The following is a 26312-nucleotide window of genomic DNA, read 5'->3' on the forward strand; positions in this document are numbered from 1 at the left end:
CAAATGTATGGGCATGTTCGTCGGTGCGGAGCGCTCTTCCGCAAGGAGACTTGTCGGTCATGTCGACCAATCGACGGCCGCATCTGGTAGCATCAGGGGCGGGCCAACTTATGATTGGTTCAGATCTGTGATAAAAGGCGGTTGCTAGGGGACACCACGAGCCGAACGCCTAACATTCCCTGTGAAAAGGACGTCTCAGCCAATCACCTGTCGTTACAGGCCAGGTGGTCGTACCAACTAATTCAGAACCAATCTGTGGTCGAAGAAGGGACAAGAGGAAGGGGGGCATCCTCTCGCCAATCAGAAGTGCAAAGAGGCGGGCGTGCCAGTCCCTGGACAGCTACGATGCCATGAATATCTTGCCTAAGAAGAGCTGGCACGTCCGGAACAAGGACAATGTCGCCCGCGTGCGGCGTGACGAGGCCCAGGCTCAGGAGGAGGAGAAGGAGCGTGAGCGGAGGGTGCTGCTCGCTCAGCAAGAGGTAAGCTTGGAGGCCGGCCGGGCGGACCTCCGGAGCCCAGCGCGCACGCGCCGCGGTTGGGGGCCGGAAGCTGAGGCGTTGCGCAGGCTCAGTGTGCCCCGTGTGAAATTCGGGACCAGGCGCCGATCCCGTTTTCGAGGACGTTGCCCTGCAAACCTTGTGCCCACTTCCACGAAACCTCCCTTGATCTCGCCTTCGTCTTAGTTTCCCCGCACTGATGTATTTCGCATGGCTGGAACAGTGTCTAGCACAAAAGAGAAGCTTAAAAACATTTAATGAATACATGAGCGCTTGGACAGTTCAAGGAAATTCGGATCACTTTTTAGTTTGCCTGCACAGCCTATTTATTGAGCACCTATTGTATGCTAACTACATGCAGAGCGCCTGACTTGCGGAATCCCCAATAGGCACTGTTCGTTCTTAGAGGGGCACTGTCATCGCCGTTGCACGAAGTGAGATGGCTTCAGTGAGGGAAAGGCACATTCAAGGAGAAGGGGACAGCCAGGCTCCACGCCATCGGGCGAGCCCTTTCCTGCACCGCCCCCTAGACACATACACACAAACATGGGCTTTCTGTATGGCTCCTTAAATCTGTTTGGTGTACACCCAACTTTCAGTTCCTTAGCTAGTCTGATCCTCCACAGTGGGTGGGAGGTAGTCTGGGTTTTTAGAATCTCAATAGGCTGCTGAGCACTGTTTGAAATCCGCGTCCTGAAGGCGGGGAACAGGGCTTCAGCAGTAGACATGGGGTAGTGACTTGGAGCCATGGCTAGAATTCAGCTCGTCTGGCCTAATGCAGTTTGGTCTACCTTTATGGCTGTTTTAATTGTCTCACTTGAGGTTAGGAACCCCTTTGGTTTAGGCCAGGGACCTCCTCCCAGCCATCCTTGATGACCCGTCGTTTACTATTTGAAAGGTAGTTTACAAAACGCAGGCGTTGCCTCATCTGCCTACCCTCACCGCCAGCTAGGACAGGTGCCTCTTTTAGGCATCTAGTGCTCCCTTTCTTATAAACCCAGCACCCTGAACTGCCGTTTTCTGTGGTGGGCACCAGACTCACAGTTCTTGAATTATCTCTAGGTTCTGAGTGCCCTGCCTATAACTTTCTCCCCAGGCCCGTACAAAATTCCTATGAAAGAAAGCCAGACATCAGAACTCACTGCCTGAGCTTGAAGCAGCAGAGGCGGGAGCCCCAAGTTCTGGCCCTGTGGACCTGTTTCGGGAGCTGCCGGAGGAAGGGAAAGGAGTGATCAGAGGCAATAAAGAGTAGGAGGAAGAAAAGCGACAGGAGAAAGTAAGCTGGCCTCACCCACTTCATTAGAGGAGCCATGAATTGAGTTAGGGGGAGAGGGCACTTTAGCCACTGCTTGTGATCAAGGTCAAACGAGAACGAACACACAGAATTTAGAACCATACCAAAGCATGACACTTAAGAAGTGTTGCCATCTGGGCACCCGCAGGGCTTGAAGGTAGATGCTAGAGGTCCCCAGCTGCTAGGCAAACTGCTCAGTTCTCCAAACTGGAGGGGTCTGAAACCTGATGGGCTTTAAAAATGTAAATCAGCCAGCTGTGGCTCATGCCTGTAATCCCAGCACTTCGGGAGGCTGAGGCGGGTGGATCACCTGAGGTCAGCAGTTCAAGACCAGCGTGGTCAACATGGTATCTCTAAAAATACAAAAAAATAAGCCAAGTGTGGTGGTGCACACCTGTAATCCCAGCTACCTGGAGGCTGAAGCAGGAGAATCGCTTGACCTGGGAGGTGGAAGTTGCAGTGAGCTGAGATTGTGCCACTGCACTCCAGCCCGGGTGACAGAGCGAGACCCCATCTCAAAAACAAAAACAAAAACAAAAAAAAACCGAATCAGTCACCTCTGCCTTTTGGCTAAGATCAAGTGTAAAAAGTACATCAGTGGTCGTGCATGGTGGCTCACACCTGTAATCCCAGAACATTGGGAGGCCAAGGTGGATGGATCACCTGAGGTCAGGAGTTCAAGACCAGCCTGGCCAAACATAGCAAAACTCCATCTCTATTAAAAATACAAAAATTAGCCGGGCATGGTGGTGCCCGGTAATGGTAATTACCATGCCCGGTGCCATGGTAATCTTAGCAACTAGGGGGGCTGAGGCAGGAGGATTGCTTGAACCTGGGAGGAAGAGGTTGCAGTGAGCTGAGATGGTACCACTGCACTTGAGCCTGGACAACAGAGCGAGACTGCATCTCAAAAAACACAGGTACATGAGCTCTTGTCACTCGCCTGCTGTTTCTGGACTTGCTGACCCCACCCATGGCTCCTCTGCTTTGCTTGATCCCTTCAGGCTTCTCTTCAAGTCTCTCTGCAAAGATGCCTGCCTTTGAACACTCAAGTGGCTCCGCTTGTCCCCTCCTTCCCCTGTTGTTACTGTACCTGCCACTGTCCCCCCAGGGGGAACTTGGCCTCTGTTGGTGTCTTCCATCCCCAGCACCTGGTACAACTGGTTCATGACAAGCCTTAGGTACCTGTTTGCTTAGATTCCTATGTCAGGGAGACACACCTGACACCTTGAAAGATTGTATCCCATCTCTTGTATTTCCTGGCCCTCTCAGGAGAGGCAAGAGAAAGCTCTGGGCATCCTGACATACCTGGGCCAGAGTGCAGCGGAGGCACAGACTCAACCCCCTTGGTACCAGCTACCCCCAGAGCGAGGGGGCCCCCCGCCTGGCCCAGCCCCAGAGGAGAAGATCAAGAGCCGTCTGGACCCTCTGCAGGAGATGCAGAAGCATCTGGGGAAGAAGAGACAGCACAGTGGTGAAGGCAATTGCAGCAGAAAGGAAAAGAAGGAGGGGTCTGAGAAGCAATGACCCGAAGAGTAAGAAGGAAGACCCCTCCTCGGCAGACCAGGGCCCAGACTTTCAGGGCTTGGCAGCAGCCCAGCATGGGCACTGCAGGGTCTCTGGTCAGGACAACCAGGGACTCGGTGAAAGGCAGGCTAGGTGAAGTGGTTCTCAGCATGTGGTCCAGGAAGCCCTAGGGGTCCTGCCACCCTTTCCCGGGGTGCTGTGGTATCAAGCCTATTTTCCTAACACTGTTGGCCTTTTTTACTCACATTCTCAGGCACATAGTGCAGGTTTCCAGAGGCTGTGTGATGAGAAGACACCCTCGTTCTGATGGCTAATAGCACAGATGCTTGTGCCCAAACTTTCTTAGTTTTCACTTCTGATTTGCAGTATATTAACAGATAGAATCTATTTAAACAAAAGCTCTTAGGGTCCTCAGTTTTAAAGAGTATAAAGGGGTCCTGAGACCAAACAGTTTGAGAACTGCTGGGTTAAGACAGTAAAAGCAGGCTTGTCTCCAGGATGCTGTACCCCTGGTCTAGAGGGGGTACACTGCCTGTACTCTTTTCTCTAGAAAGGGAAACTGAGGCCCAGAGAGGGCCAGGGGGCTGCTCATTTTGCTTTCTTGACCTGGAGGAGCATCAGATTTTAAAGACTGGGGAGGACCAAAGTCCACAGAAGGGAAGGCCAGAGACGTGCCCATGGTGCCCCAGCACCAAGTGGCTTCTTCCAGAAGGCCTGAGAGCTGAGGCTGGGACGTACTGGATGCAGCAGGGCTTCCAGGCGGCAGCTCCCTCTATGGGAGAGGTTGGGGGAATGGCCTCCTAGGAGCTACCAGCTTTCTGACCTCACTCCTCTCCCCGCAGGCCTCCATCCCTGGACCAGCTTTGAGCTGAACGTCTTTGGAGGGAAGAAACTGAGAGGGCTCGGGCAGAGGCGGTGCTGGCCCGGGTCCAAGGCTGGGCACTACGGGAGGGTCAGCCGGAAGAAGAGACAGATGACCGGAGGCGGCGGTACAACTCCCAATTCAACCCCCAGCTGGCCCGGCGCCCCCGCCAGCAGGACCCTCACTTTGCTCATTGACTCCTGAGGGGGGTACAGGAGAGGCCGCTGCTGCCAGCCATCATATAAAACTATTTATTCATAAATATTTTCCAAAATGAAAATAGGTTTACCAAAAAATGTCCCTCACTGGGGAGGGGAGGAGGGGGGAGCCCTCGCCCCCGGGCCCCCAGGGTGGGGCTGAGAGGAAAACCTCCCGGCCCCTCCCTGCTTCCTGGGAGAGGGGAATGCCCGGTGGCCTGGGGCCTCCCTCCAGTCTTCCAGGGCAGGGCCCTCACCTGGGCAGGGGGATCAGCATGCGGGGGGAAGGGGGTGGGTAGAGGGAGGGGCCGGTGTCACTGGAGGTCCTGGTCCTCCAGGGAGCGGTACTCAAAGGTGAAGGCTTCCTTCTTCCGCTGGCCCCACTTCTCATAGTCAAAGTAGATGTAGGTGCCCTGGCCGGGGGAGAAGGCGGTCAGTGAGTGGATGAGGAGGTGGTCTGGGATCTGGGCTGGACCGACAGACAAAGGGGACAGTTCTTAGGGCTGTAGGTGTGTCAGGCGCCAGGCCAACTGCCCTGCATGCACACTCTCATTCCACCCTCAGAAAGTTCTTCTTGGGTAGGAAATGTTATCATGCCACTTCAGCGAGGAGGAAACGGAGGGGGCCGCAGAGGTTCCACCGAAGCCAGCTGCCAGAACAGGGCCCCAGCCCCAGCCCCAGGTGTGAGTGCACAGCCTTCGTTTTCTCGAGGGCTGCGGCTTTTGAGCACCTCTCACGTGTGAGGACGGGATGCACAGCCTAGCATTTAATCTTCACAAAGACCTCCAGGCAGCGGGTACTGTCACCCTTGTTCTAGAGAATGGAACAGGCTCAGAGTCTAAATCCAAGCACTCTGCAGGGACATTTTATTGGTGACGGCAGTGGTGTGGGAATTTCTTAATGACTGGATGGCCTGAAATGTACTAACTTGGAGGATGGTTTTGGGCCAAACCAGGAAAGGACAGGAAGTCTGTAGTTAATGTCTGAGGACACAGTGGGAGAGGAGCTAGGTTCTGAATGAATGTCTTAAATGCTTCAAAAATGGCAACCTGGGAGAACTAGGAGAGGGGACTAAGTTCTCTGAGGACAAGAACCTTGTAATACTTCATCCCCATGAAGGGGCTCGGCTTCAGGGAAGTATTTGGTGGGAAAAAAAGTCACTGTAGAACACACCAACTAAAAGTAATTTGGAAAAAAAAAATCCATGACACTGACTATGTAGCAGTCACCATTAAGTACTTACACGTTATTGACTCATTTAATCTTCATAACAACTGCATTAGGTAGGTCTTCTTCCCCCCGTTTTTACAGATAAGGAAATTGAGACACAGAGGTTCGAGTGACTTGCCCAGAGTCACCCAGCTAGACTGGGCTCAAACCCAGGTAGGCTGGCTCCAGAGTGTTTGCAAGAAGCAGGAATTTCCCAGTATTAAAACTTGAGAAGCCCATTAAAAAAAAAAAATAGTTTCCCCACTGAGCCCCTGCCCTGCTGGGTGCTGGGACCTGGAGGTGAAAGGGGGGCCATCAAGGTCCCTGGGCAGCAGAGCCCACAGCCTGGTACAGGGAGACATACCGGGAAAATCCCACACCCAAGCGAGTGTGCCCAGCACTGCAAGGGGGAGGCACCAGGCTGGGCGGCACCAGGAAGGTGTCTTTGAGGAAGGGACATTCGGGTTAAGACCCACAGGAGGCCTAGGAGCTGGCCAAATGGAGGATGAGAGGGCAGTGTTCCAGGCTGAGCAGACAGCCCGAGGGAGGAGAACATGGTCAGGCTGAGGGACTGCGCCGGCTGAAAGGTGGAGGCGAGGGCGCAGAGGCCAGCCCGGGCTGCCTGGAGCCTGGGGACTCTACCCCAACCCTAGCAGCGGGAAGAGAGGGGGCGGGGCCCTCACCTGCTCGAACTGGTCAGTGATGGTCTTGGGCTCCTTGTGCCTCTGGAACCACATCATGTACTTGGTGTGGAATTGCCACGACTGCTTCTTTAGGGCCTTGGCTGCCAGGTACTGTGCCTTAGTGCCCTGGGGGAGGAACAGTGGAGAGGGGGACCAGGGGGCCCCCAAACTGGGTGGGGAGCCAGGGGGATGGGGCAGGACATCAGGGCTGAACCCTGGCCCCCGCCACAGACCACAGTTGGGCTGGACAATCCTCTTGGAGATGGGGCTGGGGACACAGAACATACCAATGCTGGTCAGGAGAAGGAAAATGAGACAGGAGGTGAAAATTGCTTTCAGAGAAGCTTTGAGAAGGAAGAAAAACTAACGTATGATGAGAGCTGAGAGAGGAGGCAATTTAGAAAATTTCCCAAGTGGGGATGCGGGTGGAGGTCACTCATGACTCACTGGGGTCGGGAGGAGGCTGGACAGTTCCCCAGTGGCCTCCAGGGAGGCCTGAGAATGTGCCGATGAGTGGAGTGGGGTTGGCCTAGACTGAGGGGCTGTAAAAAAAGGCATGTACACCACACAGATAGGCATTCACACACTCTGTCACATAAGCCAAGACTGGAGAGGTTGGAGTCACTGCTTAGTGGTGGTCTACATAGGATTTTTTTTTTTTTTTTTGAGACAAAGTCTCGCTCTTGTTCCCCAAGCTGGAGTGCGATGGCACGATCTCAGCTCACTGTAACCTCTGCCTCCTGGGTTCAAGCAATTCTCCTGCCTTGGCCCCCCTGAGTAGCTGGGATTACAGGCACCTGCCACCACGCCCGGCTAATGTTTGTATTTTCAGTAGAGATGGAATTTCACCACGTTGGCCAGGCTGGTCTCGAGCCCCTGACCTCAGGCAATCCACCCGCCTCGGCCTCCCAAAGTGCTGGGATAACAGGCATGAGCCACCGCACCCGGCCTACACAGGATTTTTGACTGCCCAGCAGGGATGCCTGATTGGGATTCCTGAACATACTAGCTCCAATCAGAGAGCCTGACCCGCATGGTGACAAGGGCTGACTGCTCACTCGCGAGAGCCAGCAGCTGTTCTGGGTTCCACTCAGGGGCATATAGGATCGAGGCTCTAATTCATGCCCCATAGGAGCCGATTCCTCACATTAGTCTCTCCAGACTCAAGAAGATGCCCCCCAGCCTCCAAACTCAATTTAAAAATAGTCCAAAATATCTCTCGACTTCCGCTGAGCACCAAGCAAGATGGCAGCTTCCAAGATCGTTAGGCTACGGTTTCAATCTGATTATCCACTGCCAGTTACCCCACACTGTACGGCCTTCTGGCTTCTGGTCGACTTGAACAGATGCCGAGTCATCACAGATCTCATTAGTCTCATCCACCAGCGCTTCGGCTTCAGTTCTGGGGCCCTCCTAAGCCTCTACCTGGAGGGGGGCCTCCTGCCCGCCACCGAGAGCACGCGCCTGGTGAGAGACAACGACTGCCTCAGAGTTAAATTAGAAGAGAGAGGAGCCGCTGAGAATCCTGTAGTCATCAGTAATGGGAGACTAATTTATCTCTTAGAAAAGCAAAGAAGGGGCATTTCAGTTAGAGGAGGATGAAGAAACTGAACCAGATTACAAATATTCAAAGAAGCATTGGAAGAGGCAATAGAACAATAACAATAATGAGAAGGTCTTGGATCTGGAACCAGAAGCTGTCACAGATCAGACTGTCAGCAAAAAAAAAAAAAAGAAAGAAAGAAAAAAGAAAACAACCTGTGGCACCGTGGGTGATGATAACGAAGAGACCAAAAGAAAATCCCCAAAGAAAAAGGAGAAATGTGAATATAAAAAAAAGGCCAAGAATCTCAAGTCTCCTAAAATACAGGCAGTAAAAGACTGGGCCAATCAGAGATGTAGTTCTCCAAAAAGTTCTGCTAGAAACAGCCTTGTTAAAGCCAAAAGGAAAGGTATTGTAAGCGTTTGCTCAAAAGAGAGTCCCATTTCCTCCTTGGCATCTGAGTCTTGTGATGAATCTATAGTGATGGTCCCAGTAAAGTCACTTTGGAGGCCAGAAATTCCTCAGAGAAATTACCAACTGAGTTATCGAAGGAAGGACCCTCTACCAAAAATACAACTGCAGACAAACTGGTATAAAACCTGGCTTTTGCCTTACCCCTAGCAAGGGCAAGACCTCTGGAACAACATCTTCTAGTTCAGACTCTAGTTCAGAGTCAGATGACCAATGCTTGATGTCATCGAGCACCCTGGAGTGTGCTGCGAGTTTCTTAAAGACAGCAGGCCTTTTTGCAGGAAGAGGTTGTCCAGGCCCAGGGCTGTCATTACAGACTGCAGGTGCTTCTGGATAGAGGCGTTCTGGCCCAAATAGTGGTAGACAGGCTCCTGGTCCTTCTCCCAGTGTGTCTCTCCCCAGTAGTTTAGGAAGAGGATGATGTAGAGGAGAGAACATTTTTTTCTTGGAAGGGAGCTAAGGGACGGGGCATACTGGGGAGAGGTTGAGGATGAGGGCATCCTGTTTCCTGTGTTGTAAATAGAAGCACTGATAACCAGAGGCAACAGCAATTAAATGACGTGGTAACAAATTCATCTGCTATTATCCAGAATCTGGTAGAGACACACAAGAAGGACTATAGTCTATTACCACTGTTAGCAGCTGCCCCTCAAGTTGGAGAAAAGATTGCATTTAAGCTTTTGGAACTAACATCCAGTTACCCTCCTGATGTCTCTGACTGCAAGGAAGGAAGAATATTAAGCCACAATTCAGAGACCCATCAAGTAGATATAGAAATTCTTTCATCCTTACCTGCCTTGAGAGAACCTGGGCAATTTGATTTGGGTTATCACAATGAAAATGGAACTGAGGTAGTGGAGTACACTGACACAGGAGAGCAAGATCACTGTATTTTGGAGAGAGTTGATTGACCCAAGACTGATGAATACATCAAGTACAGAACCTGCCTGAGTATGACATCTCCACCTTATAGTTTATGAATGTCTGTTTGTGAAAGTAACTATAACCCAAACTTTTTTTCTTTTTTTTTTTTTTTAGACGGAGCCAAACTTTTTTTTAAGAGGATTTGGAAGTTGTATGGATTTTTTTGTTATCTTCACTTTACTGCATAGGAAACAATCTACCTCATCATTTAAAATGACATGGGTGTCGGTTGTGTAGATCTTTGGTTTTTTGTCAGGTTTAATTTCAGTTAACAAAATGTAAAACATGACATTCCCTGCAGACATTATTGTATCCAGTGTGGTTTTTTCTCTGTTTCAAATGTTTTTGGCCATCAAGCAGCAGTCATCAGTAGGAGTTTATAGTACCAAGAATGTGCTGCTATCTTGTCTCAATAAGTTTTAAGTAACATTTAAAAATATTAAAGCATGTTACTTGACCTAACTTTTTAGCATTTGAGTTGTTCCATTAAATGGAGCATCTTGTAAATTTCAAGTATTTTATACTTCCAATTGTTAAGAGTTAACAGGTAGTTGGATTTGTCGCAGACAATGAGTTAAGGAATCCTTTCACGTTTTTCCCAACTTTAAAATTAAGGATTCTCAGGGCCCTGTGTAGAGTAGTGAAAATAAGATGTGTGTGTGTGTGTGTGCCTGGAGGAGAGTTGGTGTTCCACTTGGGTGAGAGGATTGGCTGTGAGCCTCAGACCAGGAAATGTGTCATCTTGCCAGGAATCTGGTTGAGTATGCTGGAGTGAGGATCTTGAGCAGAAACTTCCTTTTCTGTTATTATTCACTACAAAGTTAAAATGGCCAAATATATACTGTGAAAATTGGTTTCATTTAACAAAAAGATCACATCCCTCCTTCAGCTATACACATATTTAAATAAAATCATATTGAACTAAAAATAAAATCCAAAAAGCACACTTCTCATTAGATGTATTTTTCTTTCACATCATCCCGCAATTTTAGTTCATGCACACAGCACAGCATAACTAAAACCAAACTCAGGCCTTGCCTGAAAGTCAGCCCCGTTGCTCTGAGTCATCATTTCCCAGCTCAGCTAACAAACCTTCATCTGGTGAGGGGTCCACCAGGGAGGGTTGAGGCAGGAAGGCAGGAGGAAGCATGGGTCTGGCTGGAGCCTCACAATCAAAGCCTGTGTTCAATCGTACCTTCCCCTCTTGCCTCCTCCATCATCCTCTTCTCTGGTTGGGACTCTCTTAAAGCAATCATGTCTTCTATGAAAGGCAAGGCCTGTTGGGACATGAAGCAGCCATGGAAGGTCCTCCAGGCAAGACTTCCCATAGATAGTTTTGCCAAATTCGTAAATTAAGTTGAAAATTCAATCCTATTTGCTGCCAAGTGGGGCTAATTAATTTCCATAGAGACCGATGAACAGGAAGCACACTGTTCACATTATTTCATCAACAATTAATTCCCTAAGCTCAGATTCATTAGTTTCCTGGCATTCACCACCCTAAACAGTGTTGGGAAGGCATTTGTGGAAGGAGCCCGGCAATTTTAAGCCTCCTGGAGAACACCCTCAGCTCAGCTGCCTCCTTGCAGGTGACTGCACCCTCCCCTGGAGAGGACTCATCGGGGATTGTTTTGCAGCCCCAGGAGGCAGGCCTGGGTTGTGCCCCATTCCTCCCTGGGACGTTCTGGAACTTTGTGGCCTCCCTGGCAGGAAGAAGCCACACTCTGGGTCCCACATTAATTGCTGCTTTACTAATGAGTTTCGTAAATGCCCCAGGGCACTCGTAAGTACAGGAAATTGGAAAGAATGGAGCGCCAACTCAGTCTCCCCCAGCCCCTCCTACCCTCAGATTTCCTTCACACCAGAGGCCCTATATTCTAGGGCACAAGGTCCCCAGGTGAGAGCTGTTCATGGGTCAGCAGGCACCTGATACAATTATGGTGCAGTCAGGGAAGGCTTCCTGGAGGAAGAACAATATAAATGTTTCACAAGAGCAGGGACTCTCTTTTGTTACAGTTGTATACACAGCTCCTAGCACAGGTCCTGGCACAAAGTAGGTGGTCAATAAATGTGAGAGACAGGAAGAAAGAGAGGGAAAGAAGGAAGAAACAAAGATGGTCAGAAGGAAAGGAAATGTAATGACTAAGCTGAAGACTGAGATGAGTATGAGCTACACCCACAAAAGGGAAATGGGGTGGAGGTGGCAGTTGGAGCCATGCTGTGCAGTTGTATAAGTTGTACACTGCACATCTCTGAGGGCACCATATACATTTATGTAAATAGACCTAGAATTATGCAGCATGAAATTTCCACAGCTGTACACAGCAGTCCTCATAACAGGGCGACAAAGAGAGCATTTCAGGCTGAGGCCACAGCATGTGCAAAGTTTAGAAGTAAACAAGAAAAAGGAGAAACATTGAGTAACTAGAAGAAGCTCAGATTAGCTAGAAATACTGAGGGTGGAGACTATATTTTCTATATGTCTGTGTCTTCCATGTGGTACCTCCCACATGGTGACAGGTTAGGGATGGTCCCTGAATCCAAGTGAACCTCGGGTGTTTTGCCAGTACAAAGGGAGCCCAGGCCTCCATGCTAATGTACAGCCCCATGCCATGCCCAGCCCCATCAGGGAGGTGCTCACTCTATCACGGGAGGCAGACATCACTTCTAGCATTGTGCAATGGTCCTAGGGGGAGAAAGAGAACTTGCAATGGTGCCACATTTTCCTGTTTCCTCATAGAATGGTGATTTAGGTAACTATGAGTTTTTATGCACTGTCCTATCTTAGCGTGAGAATTATACAAGGCCATGAAAATCATTTTGACCATTACCTATTTTACTATTGAGGAGAATGTGGCCCATAGAGAGAAAGAAAGTTACCCAATGCCACCCACCTAGTTAGCAAAGGAATCAGGGCCCAAAGCTTATCCTTTGGATGTTCTGCACATCAAACGGCCTCAGCAAACCTTTCTGTATTCCAGTGCCTGCCTCCCCATGTTGGTGCATGGTCTGCCTGAAAGTGGGCAAGGTATGGTAAGGGGTTAGGCTCAGTCAAATTCATAAATTAAGTAGAATTTGGCACAAAAGGAAAGGAAGATGCTCAACTTCCTTTCCTTTTGTGCCAAATTCAACTTAATTTATGAATTTCAACTTAATTTATGAAACTTCCACGAGTTTCTCTTCTGTTGTATCAGGTAATGCGTTCTATCTAGTCTAAGCCCAGAGGTGCTGACTGTCCTTAAGCTCTAAGTGATACTGTGTGGCTCCGCTCTCATTATGTGGCCCCTCAGTATCTTCTCCGGCAAGCCTCTTGACTGGAAAGGGCAGATGCTATGCAGACTGGCTGGACGGACATCACAGGAAAAAATAAAGTAAAACAGTTTGGAGAAAGCCATGTCCAGCCTCCACCTCCTCCAAAGAAGGCATACATATCTTCTGCCTGCAAACCTGGATGGGCAGACTCACAGCATACACACAGCTCTCTTACAATGGGCATCCTCATTCAGGCTGAGGAGCCATAAGCAGCCCTTGCAAGCACTCACTTTCCCAAGCAAACCACAGGCTTGTACACAGAGGTGCTCAGGTTGGTTCACCTGGCCTGGCTCCACCCTCATGAAAGCTGAAAGGTCAAGGAGAAGCCTGACTGGGGGATTCTGGCTCTTATTCTTGGCGGTGGCCATAAACTTGACATGCTCTCTGTTCGTGTATTTCCTTTTTGTCTGGGCATAGTAAACTATTGTGGCTAAGGCAAGCCTTGGCCCATGGGGCAGGCAAGTCAGAGCCCTTGGCAGCAGCCTCCCTCAGAAGCCCTGACTTGCTCGGACCCTGCATCACTGAGGAGTAACCACTCACACTCCATCTCCTGTGCTCTTTTCCCCAGGAGGGTTTTGCTCATTACTGCTTCCTCCTTTCCCCTAGGGGTTGCCAGAAATGGGATGTTACTGAGTCTCCAGTATTTGAAACGTTTTGCAAAAAAATGTTACATTTCTCACTCCCTCACAACTGCAAACAGCAAGACAAGCTGTGTTTCAAAGTTGAATGAGTGAAAAACGGTAGACTCAGTTTTTAGGGTGACATGGCCCTTCCTCCCAATCTCAATGAAATGATAGAACATCCATAAAAATAGGGTAAGTCTGGATTGGTACTGGTAGCTGGGTAAGGGTGCCCAGCAAATACCAGAATATTTCAAGGAAATTCTGTTAGGTTGAAAATAAATGGTATAAAAACAAAGGAGGATGTCCACATTCAACTTGTAACTCGGCTTCCTGAGAAAGTAACAAAGGCCTGTTCTCTGAGTTTCTCTTCTATCAAGTAACATAAGTGGGTCCTATCAAAAGTTAAGTTTGAGATATAGTGATTTTTTTTTAGGGGGCAGGACTGTTAGAGGATTTACCTTTCTTCTAAAAGAGAAAAGTTTAATACCTTGCATTTTCTTCAGGGTCCATGCCTCCCTCACCCTCAGCCATATGCACTGCGTGGATTTCCTTCCACCCCTCACCTCCCAGCTCCCGGGGTGGGCACTGGTTGTATTCAGCTCCCTTTTCACTACGTGATTTTAAGCTGAGATGCAGCAGCTGCCTTCTGACCCCGAAGGGAGATACTGTCTGAGAACAAAGTCAACACATGGGAAGAACAGAGCTGTGCTGAATACTAATAATATTGTTTAACCCCCACATTACGTTGCGCCTGACACTTAACCCTAGCCCAGGACTATTGAGTCACATAAGCCAGCAAATTCCCTCTTTGCTTAATCCAACTTGAGTTGGGTTTTCTGTCACTTGTAACCGAAAGAGTTCCAACTGATTTGGTTAGGCAGAGTACATCAATAATATAGTCTAAAGGTAATCTTACTTCTCTGAGAATCTGTGGGTGTTGGATATTGATATGGTTTAGCTTTGTGTCCCCATCCAAATCTCATCTTGAATTGTAATCCCATAATCCCCACATGTCATGGGAGGGACCCGGTAGGAGGTAATTGAATCATGAGGGCAGTTTCCCTGATGCTGTTCTCATGATAGTAATCGAGTTCTCATGAGATCCAATGGTTTTATAAGGGGCTTCCTCCTTCACTTGGCTCTCATTCTCTCTCCTGCTGTTCTGTGAAGAGATGCCTCCTTCCCTCTCCTGCTGCCCTATGAAGAGGTGTATTCTGCCAGGACTGCAAGTTTCCTGGGGCTTCCCCAGTCATGCAGAACTGTGAGTCAATTAAACCTCTTTTCTTTGTAAATTACCTGGGTTTGTCTCTGGCCTCTTCTTACAGCAGCATGAGAATGAACTAATAGAAATATAACATTAATATTAACAACTGTGCTCACAATAACATTCTATCTTCACAAGATAATTTTTAAGAACAACCAACAGAAGGGAAATCAATGAGCTGTACAGAAATGGCACCTACATAAACAGAATTTCTTCATTCATGTGTGCTTTTAGTATTTTAATTTTCTCGAGAGCTGCCTTCATATCCAGGTTACTGGCCCTGAGGGCCTCAAAGACCAAAGGAAATAGGAGGCTGAAGGAATTGAAGGTGACAGGAAGTGTTCCCCTGCCCCACTGCCAAGCCTCCCAATCTGAAGATGAGCCTTTTGGTTTCCAAATGGGCAGATATACTCCATCTCCCACAAGACTTTCTATGGCTATGTTAAGGAGAAAGAGGAAAAAAAATGAGAAAACTTCTTTTGCTCATTTGACAACATTCTCCCACGCTCTCATTGTGCACAGCCACAGCCTCCTTCCAATTCCTTAGATTTGCTGTGCTTTTTCCTTCATATCTGTTTACTTTCATAGCACCACCTACCACCATAGGTCATAAAATACTTGATATGTTTGTTTGTGGAATGTCAGACTCTTTTCTCAGCTGTAGGGTCTGCAAGGCAGCAGCTAGGTTGGTTTTGGCCCTTACTCTATACTCAGAGGGTGGCCTAACACCAAATTAGTACTTGTTGAATAAACCAATGAATGAAGGTATGAATGAGTGCTCGTAACTTTCCTGGGTTAAGAGGGATGAAAGGGTGTGTTTCGTCATACACGGTTTTTGTCTGCAATGATTGTTTCTTCTAAACTGTTTTCTTTAATGAAAGGTTGATATTTTGTCAACCGATTCTGATCCTAGTTTTTTTTTAGAATAGGGGGAGAAGGGGGAGACCAGTGGAGGAAGGAAGACGGGATTTGGTACTACCTAGAAACAGGTTCTGTGCATTGATCTTTCTTCGGATGCAGGAGTGGGCTGCTTAGAGGAAGAAATGAAAGCTGTGTTGATTCTGCTTCTGGAAGGGAATTTAACAGCTGCTGCCAGGAGTCATGAGGCAGTGGATTCTGGTTGATGGTCCAAATTCTGATTTGGGGTAAAAGAACATGAATGTATCTATCTTGCTTAGAATGTTCCAGTTTTACTGTTACCTGGAGACCACGGAGAACCATAAGGGAAGTGGAATGTGAAGCAAAAAAAAAAAAAGGCTATTTTTTGTTTTAAATTCTTGGTAGATTCATCTTCAACAAAAGGAGCACAGTTAAGTCAATGATGCCTCATCCATAGGAGGTCTATTATATATCCATTAAAATAATTTATATTAATATAAAACAAGATTATGCTATGGTATTAAGTGCAGAATCTAAAATGAAATAAAACCAGAAAGACTCAGGACCCAAAGTTGTTGCTACAGAATAGTAATAACTGGGTTGATAAGCTCCCTGCCTGGGGCGTGGCTTACCTCCACAGCACCATCTCTTATCACTCCTCCTCCTGGAGGCCTCAGCCCTCTGCCCTCCAGTCACCCCAAAGCCATGTTTCACTTACGCCTTCCCCCCATTGGCATCTTTCCCATCTCCTGGACAACTTCCCCTGATTTTTTAGGTCTTAACTTAAATATCTCTCCCTCTGGAAACCCTTCCCTAAACCCAGAGTCCATGGAAGTGCTATGAGGTCTCAACTTAAATGCCTCTCCCTCTGGAAACCCTTTCATAAACCCAGAGTCCATGGAAGTGCCCCGAGGTCAAGCCCCTCCTACTTTCTTTTTGTACTTCCAGGTCATCACACTTAACACAAGGTCTCTAAGCCGTGAGCTCTGAGGGGAGGATGCAGTCATTCATTACAGTGTCACTAGCACAGTTCCTGGCAAAGTGTCAGTAAGTAAAAATATAGACCTGAAGGAAATAGCCCATAATGTTGGCAGTAGTTGCCTCTAAGTGGAGCAACTCATGCAGATTTTTATTCCCTTTTTCCAAGTTTTCTTTATTTTCCAAGATTTCCACAATAATCATGTATTACATCATATTGTTATGACCGCAAATAACAATGACCCTTTAATTATCAAATATGTGGAGAAGGCATAAATATAGGCAACATCAAATACGTTTTCTATTTTAACAGAACAGTCGGATTTCACTTGCACTTTTTAGGTCTTTATCTGGGGCAAAACATAAAAACACATCTGAATTACAAACCCATGAGAGACTGTGGTGAGACCAGTGGGCCATGCAGGGCTGTGTCATGACATTATGCCAGTGAGCTGCACATACCAGGGAACTTCGCCCTGTTAGGGATCAGGCTTTTCATCTCTCTATTTTCAGCAACTCTTCCAGGGCTGGAGTAGAGAAGGTGCCTACTTACTAAATGTTTGCTGAATTCCTTGATAGCAGTTTCAGAGAAGAAGCTAACTTAATTGATGAACAGAAAAGTGAAATGTATTTTGTGCCATTGTTCTGGAAATTTAGAGATGCACAGTAGGAAAAATTCCCCTCTGCCTCGAATAGCACGATTGGAAGGTGTGTATGTGTAGTTATACTCCATTTATCTAGAGATAAGGTTTAAAGTGACCTCAATTTTCCAGACTATGACTGAAGGGAAAAACAAGCCAAATAAATAAATAGGAGCAAGAGAGAAACAAAACAAAAAGAAGCCTGTGAGCATCCTGACAAGTTCACAGAGGCTGTCAAGTTCATGACCTGGAAACCTCCAAGAGCTTTGCACAGCCTCCCTCAGAACATGTCTACAGGTACCTTGGACACAATTCTAACAAGCACAGCCTTGATCCTAACAAGGGTCCCAAGTCCTCACATACTATGGGCATTTCCCAAGGGGGCACGCTTCCTTCCATGTTGTAAAGGCACTGAGACTTTACTGATGGCACAATGTAAGCAACAAACATCAAAACTAGAACAGGCCTTTAAAGAACTTCTACTGAAGTCACCCCCTCCTTTTACAGATGAAGCACAACTAGTGAGGTTAATGGCCCCAAATCACACAGCAATAAGGATGAAACTGTGACATACAATAAATACACAAGTAAACAAAAACCTCCCAGGCCCCTGACTCCCTGTATTAAAGCAACTGTAGTCAAGGGTCATCATGACCAAATGAAAGGAAGGCAGAGGAGTAAGTACTACATTTTAGAGTGATTCCCAGCAAACATTTTAGAGTGATTCTTTTACAATTTTTTAATTGGTTCTTGAGAATGATTATCCTCAGCTACCTGAAGTACTGACTTCTGGCAAAGTTCCACTGCCCGATATTGCTGGACAGAAAAAGAACTCCTTTATATATATTTCCACCTATTGTTGCAAAATGGACTCAGTACTCTAGCTGGGTACCAGCTACACACACACACACACACACACACACACACACACACACACACTTTTTGTATCATCCCATTGAGCAGATAGCATGCTTTGTAAAGGCAGGCAGACTTGTTCATTTCTGTACAGTGCCTGGGGCAGTAGTTTTTCTGGATGAATGAATAAATAAACAAATGAATGAACCTCAGGATTCAGTAGTCAAGCTGTACTATTTAACTTTCAACGCAGCACGCCCATGTCTTGAGGCCAGTTGTTAAAATCCATATCGTAGATGCATTTGGTATGACAGGAAATAATTAAAACAAACTGTAAATATTGAGGGAACGGTTGTCAGCGCTTATTTTGATAACCAAAATGTGGAAACTGCATTTTTCCCTGTAAATAGGGGCATGCTGAAAGGTGGAAATGCAAAAAAAAAAGGAAAAAAAGAAAAAGAAAAGGAAAACTTCAACACACTATGTAAATCCTAGGAGGGAAAAAAGAAATCACACAAAGCATTGATCTTTTACTTTTTTTGATGAAAGATTTACATACATGTAGTTTTGTGTTTCCTTTGCTAACTCACCTTTTTCTCCACAAATAACTGTTAAAATCATTCTCCCACTTAGTTCTCTTATTTAGTACCTCCTTAAAATTCAAGCTATTATTTCTTTTAAGGAGCAAAATTTGCGGATATTATCCTGCTCATCTGCATCTTCTCCGAGACTACAAATTATCAGGTCTAGTCGCCCGCAGGTGTACTTGAATCCCTGATTTAAGCTGTTTACACCCCACGTTGTTTTATTTATCCTTCAACATCAGGTCTCTGTTTAATTGAAACTTACTTTGGTCCTCCCGGCGCTCACCCGCACTATCCCCATAGCGGCACAGCAGTGGTTTTGCTCTTACTAATTCCACTTTTGCCTCTGTCTGCTCTAACCCAAGAACTCTCTGCCCGCCCAGATCCCCAGCTTGAGTGTTGGAGTAAAAAACCTACAGGCGAGGGCCGAGGATGCCTCCCGTTCACAAGCTCTTCTGCAGGCTAGTGCTGATCTCCCCCGGATGCTAAACCATAGTCTTCGTGTTTTTCGTATTTCACATTCTAGCCACAATTTCAACATCCCATCCCCGTGACATCAGGGAATGATAAATCAGCGGGTGCGACAGCTCCCCTGTACAGACTAGTATGGGCGGACCGGACTCTGCCAAAGCCCTCGCTCCCGCCAGATGTGGGCGCCTGTGGGGTTAATACTTTCTGGCAGCGCCGCCATCCCCTCAGTCCCGCCACTTCCCCAGGCAGCTGTTTTAAAAACCTCTGCCTCCCAGGTTCAAAAGCGAAACTGCGTCTCAAAAAAAAAAAAAAAAAAAAAAAAAATTCCGATAGCTTTTATTTCTTTTCAAATTTTCCTCCTTTTGCCCCGCTCCCTCCTTTCCTCGCCCTGCCAGATCTCAGAGTACTTGAAAGGAAATAAAAATGGTATCAAACCACCGGCAATGGGAATATATACTTCTCTTTAATAAGTGAGTCTGCCTTAAAACCATTTTGCTCCTTCCTCTTCACCGGGTATTACTAGTAAAGGACGAGGGTGAAATAACTTATTTTAAGGTGGAGAAATATTTAGTGCTAATTGGTGATTTGCTATTTTTTAGTAGCTTTATTGAGGTATAATTTACACATCAATGAATGCATCTATTTTACCAGTACAATTAGATAGTTTTTGAATATATTTATAGAATTGTGCCACAATAGGAATAATCTAATTTTGGAACATTTCTATCCCCTCCCCCCACGAAAACCTGGCAGTGTCCATTTGCAGTTATTTCTCTCTCCCACCCCAGGTAACTGCTAATTTACCTTCTCTCTATAGATATGTCTTTTCTGGGCATTTTATACAAATGGAATCATACAATAGTCTTTTGTGTCTGGCTTCTTTCACTTCCCCTAATGTCTTTGAAGTTCAGTGCTAATGGCTTTTATTATATGGCAAAGCCCCTTGGAATGGCCAAACTGTCCCAGAAGACTGCATAATCTAACTGCACTGAGTGCGCTCTCATAGTACACACTGCATAGACATGTGCCCTAAACTAGGGTGAGAACTTCGATTAGGGTCAAATTCTGAGGAGTGTGTCTGGGGATCGGGGGGTGGCAGGTCTGTTCAGGGCCATAGGCAAATACAAAGCATCTTAACTAGTAATTGCATTGGTTTTGTTTTAGAGACAGAAATCCAAAACATTCAATTTACCTGTTATTAAAATGGCACATCAAAGCCACGTAGCTTTCAGAATACAAGGGCTTTTAAGCTATGTCCTTTTCATATTATCTAATAAGATTCCATATGTTAAAACTAAACACAGTTGACCCTTGAACAACATGTGGGTTAGGGACACCTACTCCCATGCAGCTGAAAATTCGAGTTTAATCTTTGACTCTCCCAAAACTTAACTACTGTTGACCTGAAGCCTGAAACCAAAACAGTTGATGAACACATAAGATGTATGTTATATGTATTATATACCATATTCTTACAATAAAGTAAGCTAGAGGAAATGAAATGTTATTAAGAAAATCATAAGGAAGAGAAAAGATATTTACTGTTCATCAAGTGTAGGTGGAGCATTATAAAGGCAGACCTTTGTCGTCATCTTCACCTTGAGTAGGCTGAGGAGGAGGAAGAAGAGGAGGGGTTGGCCTTGCTGTCTCGGGCTGGCAGAGGCAGAAGAAAATCTGCCTAGAAGTGGACATGTTGTTCAAGGGTCGTCTATATACATTTCAGTGTTTTACATACTAAAATGATATGCTCCTGTGGAAAGTGTTTTATATTAACTACTATATAATTAATATATAGTTATATAATTAGCTATATAGTTACATAATTATAAACAATTTTTAAATTAACTAATATTATATATCATTAAGGGAGAGTGAAAGAGAAACTAAAAGAATGGGAGGTCAAAGGCAAGCAAAAGGAAGACAGATTTGTGAGGCGAGAGGGGAGAAGCATGAAAGAGAGTAATCTGCCTGTACCTGCTCCAGTTCTGTTATCAGCAGGTAGTTATGGCTTTGCAGCTTTTGGCTGCTCTTCCGAACTTCCATGACAGAATGTTCAAAACAGTGCCCTGATGGGGAACTCTTCTAACTGAGGGTGATACCCATAGCGGTGGTTCTCAGCCCTGGTTGCACATTACAATCACCTGGGGAGCTCTGAAACCAAACCCATGCCCTGACTCATTCCTAAATCAAGTGCATTACAGTGGGACCTGGGCACAAGTACTTTTGAAAAGCCTCTCCAGGGGATTCTCATGTGCAGGCCTGGGCTGGGAACTAGTCGGCTAGATAGAACAGTGCTTATCAAACTTTTACACACATAAGGATCACCTGGATATCTTGTTAAACTGTAGATTCTGGGCCAGGCGCAATAGCTTATGCCTGTAATCCCAGCACTTTGGGAGGCCAAGGCAGGTGGATCACAAGGTCAGGAGATAGAGACCATCCTGGCTAACACGGTGAAAACCCATCTCTACTAAAATACAATAAATTAGCCGGGCATGGTGGCAGGCACCTGTAGTCCCAGATACTCAGGAGACTGAGGAAGGAGAATGGTGTGAACCTGGGAGGCGGAGCTTGCAGTGAGCCAAGATAGCACCTCTGCACTCCAGCCTGGGCAATAGAGCAAGACTCCGGCTCAAAACACACACACACACACACACACACACACACACACACAGACACACACACACACAAAAACAAACAAAAAAACTGTAGATTCTGAGTCAATAGGTCTGAGGTGGGGGCCTGAGAGTCTGCTTTTATAATAAGCTCCCAGAAATGCTGATGTTGCTGGCCCCTGAAACACGTCTCAAAAGCTGAGGAGCTAGAGGAAATCCAGGTGTGTGTGTGTGTGTGTGTGTGTGTGTGGCATGGCATGGAGTATTCCATCATTTACTTTGGTTAGTTCTTAAAGTGGGGCCCCCAAACCAGCAGCATTAGTATCACCTGAGAACTTGTTAGAAATGCACATCCTCAGGCCCTACCCCAGATTTATTAAATCAGAAACTCTGGGGGCAGGGCCCAGCAGTTTGTGTTTTAACAAACCCTGCAGGTGATGTTGATTGATATTTACATTTGAGAGCCACTGATCTACTTTTTTTTCCTAAGCATGCTCTGCCTCTATATATATGTATTCCTTCCAGCTGGCATCCCTTCTTCTTACTGCCTTCTCCTCCATCCAAAGCTCTCATCAAACTGAGATTTCCATTCTGCAAAACTCACCTTTTCTCTGACGCCTTCTATCCAGTAGTATGCTGGTGTTTCATAATTGGCCTTCCTAGAGGCTGATGCATAGCATTTGCTGATTTCTGTGGTGTAAATACTCCCACCATAGCCACCTTCAAGCTATGAATGTGAAGATGCTGAAAGCAGAGTTGGGAAGAGATGCACACTCACTACAGAGACGGGCTCTGGCTAGCTGGTTCCAGCACACAACTATTCCGCTAGAGTTATCCCACTGTCTTACATATTTGGCTGTGGGTCTGCCTCCTGGCTAGATGGTGTATTCCTTAAGCTTAGTTCCGTGTCATTTCTCTCTGCCCTCCACCATCTCTAGAATGGGGCCAATACATAGGTCTTTCATATCTTTTTATTGAATTGAACGCAATCTCCATTATGACAACACGAACTCACACCCACACACACAATTGAACTTTTCAAAATGAAAATTATTCAACCATGAGATGACTGTTTTAGCTTTAAAAAATTAAAATGTTGATTGAGCATTATAAAATTTATCATCTACATTTTATTTCCAGGATTTGGGCACATGTTAAAGTTTAATTCTGATGGTGTCCATTGGAGACCTTAAGAATGAGAAGCACTGATTTTTTTCACTTTAAATGTATGTGTGGAGGCCAGGCACGGTGGCTTATTCCTGTAATCCTAGCACTTTGGGAGGCCAAGGCAGGCAGATTGCCTGAGCTCAGGAGTTCGAGACCAGCCTGACCAACATGGTGAAACCCCATCTCTACTAAAAATACAAAAATTAGCTGGGCATGGTGGTACATGCCTGTAATCTCAGCTACTCAGGAGGCTGAGGTAGAAGAATCCCTTGAATCCAGGAGGCGAAGGTTGCAGTGAGCCAAGATTGCAAGATCATGCCACTGCACTCCAGCCTGGGAAAAGGAGGGAGACTCTGTCTCAAAAAAAAAAAAAAAAGTATGCATGGAAGTAGAAGGCTCCAGATGATGGCCTCACATGGGGGAGCTCACAGAGGGGAGGGTGCTGGGACCCCAGGGAGGTGCTCCTAGCTCTGCCACTGACCTGGGCTCACTTTTGCCCCATCCCACACTCATCAGTAAAGGAGGACCCTGCAATAGATTGCCGGCTCTCATGATCTGTTCTATCTCTGGTTATTAAACTTGAATTTAGGACTTCAAATTCTCTTTAAACTGAGAAGAAAACATTAATTCAGAAAGATTCTTTCCATTAAAAAAAGTGTTTATATTTTATGATAAAGGGTTAAGTACCCACTATGCTCTAGAGTCAAGGCTTGTCTTGGCTTCTTGTCCTCTTTCTTCCTGATGAATTGCTTGACACTTCCCTGATCCTACAGCTCTTTTCTTTAGAAAATAACATTTGGTTCTGGTCATGGAGAAGTTTGGGCTTTGCTGATTTAAGGCCATAAAGAATATAACAGCAAATTTAAATACTTTCATATCTATAAAAGCACAAGTCTTGAAATAACAAATGTTAACATAGGACACTCAATGTTAGGTCTTTATAATAGAGTTTCCTTTCATCATCAGAGGTTCAGTTGCTATTTAGTTCTAAATCTCTTTTGTAACTTTAAGCCTTGTATTCAGTTATAATTTTCTATTTGCTAGATCATGTTAAGGCTGAACTATAATTTTAGGGTTCAGATTTCAATGGATTAACTTTATAGTATAAACAATTAGGAAATACACTTTTTCTCTAATCTTGCATTTCAATGACCATGGCATTGATTCTGTAGAGGTAGACTTTATCAATACATTGTGTTGTCTTATTTTAATATACAAATAAACATCTGTGCCAATACCAGAGACCATTTTCAAAAGACTCTCCAAGAAGACTTAAATTTTTTTAGTAAGTGGCAGGTGAGAGTTCAGGGGTACCTATTCCTTTTGCAATTCAAAAACATAAATTAGGATAATTGTTTTAGAAAATGCTTAGAGAAAGAGATGTGCTGATAAGTTTGAGCTCTAATTAAGCAGCTTCTTCTACAGCTCATGCTTTAATTCAATTCCAGGTATTCTCGCCTTTTGCTAGTCAACACTGACACAGATCTGTCTACTTTAAGATCATTTGTATTATCCCTTCAATTGGGTTCACAACTTGGGTTTTAACATTAGATGAAGGAAAACAATAAAAGATAGTTTTGAATTTACACAAGTAATTTCAGAAAGGACCTCAGCAATGTTTTTCATTCATTTTCTACTCAGGTCTCCTTAGCGTGGCAAACTGAAGGTAAAACAACTGAATTTTATTTCTTTACCCACAAAAAAATCATTTTAGGGCTCCTTTAGTTCACTCACCAGTATGTCATTCTCCAAGCCTCAAATTCCGGAGGGCTCCTCTTTCTTCCCTCTCCCTCACATTCTGTATCCAGACAATTGTTAAATCCTGCCCACTGGTGCTTTACTTCATCTAGAATGTATCCTCTTTTTCTCTTGTTCTCAACTTGAGAAGGCACTGTCATCACCTGGGGAGCTTCATAAAAATGTACAAACAGGGCCTTCCCCTCAAAATTTGAAAAGATGTTCGAGGTGGGTACTAAGAAACTTTCATTTCTAACAAGGCAACCAGATAATTTTGAGGGGCCTTCCACAAGGAGGCCTGAGAGGATGCAAAATAGGAGCCAGTTTAAGAGGGAGGAAGCCTGTTCCAGACAGCAGGGGCAGCAGGCAAGGGGGCTGGGAGGCTGGGGAGTGGGGAGCAGAGAGCAGATCACCCTGGGTCTCCCAGGCCTTAGGAAAACAGCTCTAAAACCCACCAAACCCATGAGAAAGTGTGGTGAGACCAGCGGGCATGTGGAATCAGACAAGTGGAATCTGAGGTGCCCTGCATCTCAGTTGAAAATATCCCTTGGAAGCAGGAAATGAGGGTCAGAAGCTGAGGAGAGAGATCTGAGCTGGATTTGATGGTGAACTTTCTTGGAAAGAGTCTGTTAATTGGGATGAGAAGGGAGTCAAGATGGAAGTCCACTTAAAGTGTGACTGCGCACGATGAACCTGCAGAAGAGACAGGAAGAAGAAAGGAACGTGCTGTAAAACTCAAGAGCAAAGGGAATTTTAAGAAAAAGGAAGTGGGCCAGGCGCGTTGGCTCACGCCTATAATCCTAGCACTTTGGGAGGCTGAGAGGGGTGGATCCCCTGAGGTCAGGAGTTCAAGACCAGCATAGCGGACATGGTGAAACCCAGTCTCTTCAAAAAGAATACAAAATTAGAAAGGCATGATGGTGAGTGCCTGTAATCCCAGGTACTCTGGAGGCTGAGGCAGGAGAATCACTTGAACTCCAGGAGGTGGAGGTTGCAATGAGCTGAGATCACGCCACTGCACTCCAGCCTGGGTGACAGAGCAAGACTCTGTCTCAAAAGAAAAAAAAAGAAAGAAAGAAAGAGGAAGTGGTTGACTATATCACAGTCACTTGAGAATTTTCTGTGCCCTAAACAGGGCAGGTATATAATAAGTATTTTCTTAACTGAACAGAAATGCTGCCCAGGCCAGGGAAGTTAAGAAGTATGTATGGAGAGGCTGTGGGTCCCTGTGTGACTTTGGCAAGGGCAGCCTTAGAGGGGTGGGTGAGTGGGCGGATTGGTTGAGGAAGGATTAAGTGGCAGGTGAGTGTAGACAGTGTAGACACTGAAAAACGTCACTGAACAAGGTAAGGGGAGAGGTGGGCTGGTAGTTGAATGAGGAAGCAGGGTAGGGGGCAAGTTGGAAGATGGGAGAGTGGCAAAGAAGAAGAAATGTGACCTCCTTCCATCTGTGGGACAGGGGCTTTTAATACCTAAGCCACTTGTATGTAGTTTTAATGAATCAGCTCCTCAAATTCAATTAAGATACCAATTGTATTCATAGCCTGCCCTACTAGTCACCCAAGTGAATATCATCATCCAATAATGAAGTACCTCTAAAACACCAAAAGCTGGGGACTGGGGGTTAAAGGAACTAAACATATGATTTTTCATTTTTTTTTTTTTTGAGACAGTGTTACTCTGTCACCCTGGCTGGAGTGCAGTGGTGTGATCACGGCACTGCAGCCTGGACCTACCCGGGCTCAGATGATCCTCCCTCCCCAGATTCCAAAGTAGATGGGATTACAGGCGCACACCACCATGCCTGGCTAATTTTTGTATTTCTTTGTAGAGACCGGGCTCTGCCATGTTGCCTGGGCTGGTTTCAAATTCCAGAGCTGAAATGATCCACCTGCCCTAGCTTTGTGAAGCGCTGGGATTACAGGCATCAGTCACCAGGCCTGGCCTGTTTTATTGTTTAATACTTTAACATTCAA

The 26312-nt window shown here is 46.1% G+C and overlaps 1 protein-coding gene and 2 pseudogenes across 1 annotated transcript in view; 2 read left to right on the plus strand and 1 right to left on the minus strand.

Annotated features, from left to right (window-relative positions):
• LOC139361334 (sterile alpha motif domain-containing protein 1-like) overlaps positions 1-26312 on the minus strand; it is a 166162-nt gene that overhangs the window by 119239 nt on the left and 20611 nt on the right. The gene's annotated exons all lie outside the window — the stretch shown is intronic.
• On the plus strand, positions 115-3321 carry LOC139361344 (leukocyte receptor cluster member 1-like; annotated as a pseudogene).
• LOC139361343 (coilin pseudogene) lies at positions 6959-9441 on the plus strand (annotated as a pseudogene).

The sequence above is a fragment of the Macaca nemestrina genome, unplaced genomic scaffold (assembly GCF_043159975.1).
Source record: "Macaca nemestrina isolate mMacNem1 unplaced genomic scaffold, mMacNem.hap1 Scaffold_44, whole genome shotgun sequence".
Classification (NCBI taxonomy): domain Eukaryota; kingdom Metazoa; phylum Chordata; class Mammalia; order Primates; family Cercopithecidae; genus Macaca; species Macaca nemestrina.